This window comes from Dipodomys spectabilis, unplaced genomic scaffold (genome assembly GCF_019054845.1).
Source record: "Dipodomys spectabilis isolate Male_0828 unplaced genomic scaffold, ASM1905484v1 ptg000015l, whole genome shotgun sequence".
Taxonomy (NCBI): Eukaryota; Metazoa; Chordata; class Mammalia; order Rodentia; family Heteromyidae; genus Dipodomys; species Dipodomys spectabilis.
In genome coordinates this window covers 3,796,828-3,802,827 of record NW_024870692.1, presented here as the reverse complement: position 1 = coordinate 3,802,827, position 6,000 = coordinate 3,796,828, and the positions used below count along the sequence as shown (strand labels likewise).

The 6,000-nt window shown below is 38.7% G+C and overlaps 1 long non-coding RNA gene across 1 annotated transcript in view; it reads right to left on the bottom strand.

The window, feature by feature from the left end:
* Positions 1–1,251: 1,251 nt before the first annotated feature.
* Positions 1,252–6,000, bottom strand: part of LOC122096243 — a 47,276-nt gene continuing 42,527 nt past the window's right edge. Inside the window, exons 4-5 of the long non-coding RNA XR_006145271.1 lie at positions 1,778–1,895; positions 1,252–1,483 (exon numbers count right to left, since the gene is read on the bottom strand). This is a non-coding gene — a long non-coding RNA (uncharacterized LOC122096243). The remainder of the gene's footprint in view (positions 1,484–1,777; positions 1,896–6,000) is intronic.

Below are 6,000 nucleotides of genomic sequence, written 5' to 3'. Positions count from 1 at the left end.
GCAAGACAAGCACTATACTACTGAGCCACCTTCTCTGCCCCTTGTAATGTTGTCTTGAAATGCAAACAGTTCACACTTCCAATTAAGGAATACACATCTCTACATTTAATGCAAATCAGTTAAATATTGGATGCTTGAAATACCTGGCTGATACAAACAAAAAGTGAGCATGAGATAAAGACCACATTCTTATGAATTTCTGAACTTCCTAAAACTGAAAGCTCACACATTTTACATATGTCATGCTACATCTGCCTAAACTTGTTCTAAATAACCAGCCCGATCAAAGACATGCCTCACAAATTTCAACCACGGCATTTTTCCCAACAGGATTTTATAGGAATATTAATAACATGACCTTCCTGCCATTTTAGCAAAGACAATTTTATACCTTGTGTGTCTTCCTAAAGGCTTTGATAAATGCACATACTTTTATTTAATAAAAGCTAAAGATTTGTACTCCAGGTCACAGCTGCTAAGTTAAGAAACATTTATCTTATAAATACGTTCAATTAACTCAGACTCTTCTTAGTCATTTAAGGACATTATTTTGTCTAACAATAAGGAAATTTATCAGATATAAGGAATAACCAGGATAATTTGTTAAAGCCTGTTTATTCATTTACACATCGATGATCTGCTTACTGTTCTCAAAATTACACAAGCACTTCAGGACCCTAGCCCAACAGACAGTATGTTAACAGATGATTTGCTTCTTGGGAACAAAGTCCCAAGAAACTGGTTTAAAACAACATAGACATATTGCTTCAAGTTCTAGAAGTAAGAAATGCAAAAATGAGTTTTACAGGGCTACAACTAAGGTCTCAAAGGAATAGTTATTTCTGAAGGCTCCCAGAAAGAATTTATTTCTTGCCTCTTCCATCATATAGAGGCTGCAGATATCCCTCTCATGGCCTTTTCCTTTGGCTCTGATTCTTCCCATATATCTCTTACAAGGGTCACTGTGACTACATCACGCCTGGATAAAGTCAAGATCCGTAACTTAATCACACCTACAAAGGTCTTTTGCCATATAAAGTAACAATCACAGGTTCCAAGAATTAAAATTTGAACATATTTGGAAAGCTTATTACTCAGCCTACTACAGTCCACCTTCTGACCCTCAAAGATTCACCCCCAGTGGATAGCAAAACACTTGTAATCCCAGGGTTCAAGGCTAGCACAGCCAAGAGAGTCCACGAGATTCTTATCTCCAATTAACTACCAAAAAGCAGGAAATGGAGCTTTGGCTTAAGAGGTAGAGTTCTAGCCTTGAGTACAAAAGCTCAGGAGAGTGCCCAGGCCCTGAAAAATCACCCCACAGTGCTTGAAGGCCATAGGTTCAGACCTATTCCAACTTCTACTCTAAAAATCTCATCTAATTCTTATCCATTCAAAAGTCTCAAATCAAGTTATCTAAATCAGGTGTTGGTGAATCTCAGCATATAATCCATCCAAGAGGACAATTCTTCTTTCTGTAGATCTGTGAAATTAGAAAACAAGTTTTATGTTCAAAGAAGCTAGTAGGACAGGCAAAGGATAACAGTTACGGACATCACTGTCCAATAATAGGAAACATACAAGGAAAAAGGATGTCTGTTTCCCTAACCAATTTCTGAATGCAATCAGGCAAACCTGACTGCATTTCAGGGCCTGGATGTTTCTCTAAGGTTCTTGGCCCACAGTTTCCCTTAGAGTAACCCCCCTTTGTTTGAAGTAAAGTACTCACACCAGGCTGTTTCCTGCCTGTAGAATCTGGGGAGTCCCAATAGCTTACTTTCATTCTATCCTCTCAGTCATTTTCAGTCCAAGCTGGCAGGGTTTCTGCTGGTATAACATTCGCTGAAACTTCGTGAGCCATTATCCAGCTTACCACCAGCTTACTGACTGGATAACTGAGAGAGGAAAGTGAACATGAGATCTGAAAAATGGGCTGGACCATGCTATGAAACATTCCTAGAACAGAGTACAGACATTTGAAGTGCTCAAGTGTGCTTGTTTTCTCTCCTCCACAGAGGTTAGATCTAACTTATAAACATGTATGAAAACATATGCATATATACATAAACTATGATTTAGAATATGTCACGTGCAGGGGAGGTTTGCAATGGTGGAACTCGATCAAACAACCAACTCATAGTTTAACAAAATAAACATTTGTTGTCAGGAAGAGTGAGGTGAAGGGGAAGGGGCAAATAAGTGAAGAGAAGGGTGGATGAATACAGTCATTATATTCAATATACATATGTGAACATAGAACCAGGTAAATTAAGGAGATAGGTGGGATTAGAAGATACAGGAGAAAAAGATGGAAGGGGTAACATTGATGGAGATACATTATAGTTATAAACTGTTATGTTCATTGAAACTCCTTTGTACAACTACTTAAAGATAAGTTAAAAATTAAAAATATAATGTTCTTAAATAATAATAAAGCCATATTTGTCTTCAAACCTCTAGTTAGGCATAAGTACATGAGCTTACTTGAATGTCCTTTTATCTCACAGGAAGAAGTCAAACCATATACTAAAAAGGAAAAACATGCAGCCCAGAACATACTGATGATTGTTAAAGAGAATTTTTTAAAAAGGAAGAAGCTATTTAAACCATAATAAGTCCAAAGGAGAATTTCATGTAGGAAATCAAAATCCTATCAGGAAGACAATGAAGCCAAGGAACCTGATCCCAGCAGTTCTAAATGACTTCTTCTCAAAGTAATGGAACCAAACATTTATTTCCAAAGTGTGATTCCAACTTTTGGCCCCTCATCCTCTGGCCAGCAGATGGAGAACATTGAACCAGGTAGAGATCAGGCCATGTGTGGATAGCAGAGTATTAACCAAGTCTGCACTGGCATCTAAATAGGTAGCCACATCTTAGTGGCGTAGGGGTCCAAGACCAGTTGATAGACTTTGTCCAATAAGAATTTGTCATACTTTGATTAATCACTTCGTTAGATTAAATATAATTTTAAATCAACACTGACCCATCTGTCCTACCTTCCATCTGATTTATTTATTTGTATTTATTATCTTTCAGTAGGTAGTTTCAATTTAACATGTCAGTTTGTGAATATAATCTTGGTCAATGTCACCCTTTCTATTATTCTTTCTCATCTTTCCATATGATTTCTGTAAGTTATAGAAATGGATTAATTTATTTTTTTAATAAACTCCTTTTATTATTTCCTTACCTCCAGTACAAATGGATTCATTTAAAATAACAAAAACTAGAATCTTTAGCAATTACAAAAATGTGAGCTAGAGTTCCAATGAGACACTATGTAAAGCCCACTACATTGGAATTGTGTGTGTGTGTGTGTGTGTGTGTGTGTGTGTGTGTGTGTGTGTGTGTGTGTGTGTGTGTATACTGGGGCTTGAACTCAGGACTTTGCATTCTCAGCTTAGCTTTTTTTCCTCAAGGCTCAACCATTTGAGTCGCACCTTCACTTTTGGCTTTTTGGTGATTAATTGGAGATAAGAGACTCATAGACTTTTCTGCCTGGGTTGGTTTCTACCTCCTCACATCTCAGCCTCCTGAGTAGCTAGGATACAGGGGTGAGCCACCAGTGCCCAGCCGGGAAAATACTTTAAAATTCTGATTATCAAGTACTGCCTGGGATATGTTACGATGGTAGTTTGGAGGTGGGAATTTGAGAGTGTTGGAATGTGATTCAATTATTTTGGAAAATGAGCTGGTAGCCATTTAAAAATCATGCCATGTCTGGGGCTGTAGCTCTGCGCAAGAGCACTTGCAAAGCCGTGAGTTTTATCTCTAGCTCGACACACAATTTTTTAAAATGATGGCATAACTTCAGCAATTTTACTCTTAGGTATATTCTCTAAACAAAAAGCTCTTACACATGAGCCCTTTTAAACATGTTTATGACTGTATTATATGTGATAGAAATGTCAGTGGTCCAAGTATCTATAGGCAGAAATTCAGTTAGTGTGCTTTCATCAGATGCTCCACAGCAGTGGATATAAAGAAATCATAGCTATGTTTGAACATGGATTAACCTTAATAGCTTAATAGTGAAATAAGCAAGTCATAGAATAAAACACATAGTTTGATACCATATGACAAAGTTCAAGTCAAAGAACCATAACACATGATAGAATATTAACATATATAAGAATTTGCTTATAGAAACAAAGTCAAGTGCAGTGGCTCACACTAATAATTCCAGCTACTCAGGAGGTAGAGATAAAAAGGATCACATTTTATGGCCATAGACAAAAAGTTATCCAGACCCTAATCTCAATCAATAAATTGGATATGATGATATGTACCTATAATCTTAGCTATATGAAAAGTGTAAATAGGAGAATCACAGTTCAAGTTGGCCTGGGCATGATCACAGGACCTAATTCCAAAAATAGCTAAAGCAAAAGAGGATGGGAGCCAAGTGTGTCTGCCTAGAAAGTGTGAGGTCTTGAGTTCAATTCTAAGTACTGTTACCAGATAATTTTTTAAGAAGGTTATGAATATATGTCAAATATAGGAATATCCATTAGCAGGGATCGGATATAAGATATAATTGCTGAGGGCCACAGAAATGTAAGGGTTTTACACATTTCTATTTTTTCAGTCAAGTGGTTTGTGCATAGGGCTCATTTAATAATTTATATGGGTATGTAATATATATTTTAAAGTGTAACCACGACTCTACCACTGGTCTTACAAAAGTAGGTTGTGACGCAGCCTTTCCCCTCCACCATGGGGAAGGCCCCGTGTTATACTGGGCATTCCTCCAGGACAGAAAATACCCCTGTCTCTTTATGTGACTCAAGTCAGAAATGAGGATGTCTTCAATCCCCATTCAGTGCTGTTCACCTCACTTCCTCCCACCGGGCATGTCAGAGGCCCACCAGCCTTAGGTTAGGTTTCCCTGTCTCTGCTCCCATCCATAGCGGCCTCCCAGCCTCAGCAGCACCTGCCAAAGTCTCTGGGTTGGAACACGAGGAGGGAGGATACAGAAAACAAAGTGTCCTTACCTGATCAGTAATATCATAAACTGGCTCTAAGCCATATGGAAATGACATATTCAAGACCCCATAGCCACATGGTTCCTCTGAGAAAAACCAATGGTGACACTCATGAGGTAGGCTGTGCATTTTACCAATTCAGCCAGTACCTCCGATTTGGCCCTGGTTGTTCGCTGAAAAAGATTTCTCTGGTGAAATTCTATTGCTCTTTGAGGACCTCATGGGGCTGCCTGATCAGTCCACAGCTGTTTCACAGCAGTCACCAAGGCAATTCAGGTCCGCTCCACTCTCCTCTGTCCAACCTTTAAGCAGGTTTCCAGCTTAGCTGTATTTCACTCTTGATTTCTATGTCTGGCAGGTGAGTGAGGCTGTAAGTTCTAAAATATCCTTCCCTTGAGCCTCAAGCTAACACCCTCTCTTCCTCCCTCTTGGTGAGGGTTGGGATGAAGTAATCATAGAATAATAATAATGAAAACAAGTTCAAAGCTTTCCATGAAAATCTGCCCTCTCTGTTATATGCATAATTGGGATGAGAAAACCCTGGGTGAAGGACCCAGGAATGTAATACTGGTGCTTAGTTATTTTCTTTGAAAAGTTACATCATAAGTATCTGTTTCTCAATTCTCTTTGGTATTTATATCCTTATAATTAGTGCCTGAAGCAACCATTCCAACCTAACACCTTGTCAATGAGTTATGGAATATTTTGTTGTTCACATGGAAGGGGGAAGCTTTGTGATAGACTAAGTACAAAACCTGCCTGCCTCCCTTGGCAGCCCACCTTCAGATCTGGCTTTCTTGGTCTCAGCACCTTGGACTCAGCACCTTGCACACAAAGACCGTTCTGTCTTTTCCAGCCCTCCTGATTCTTATACTGTTTGCCCTCAATTGCATCAGACGACGAGTACAGCAACAATTACAAGCACAACATAACTTTTGACCTCATTTATGGAATGGGATAATAGCAGCTACTACACTACAGTGAGCATTAGACAAATATGGAAGTAAAAGCA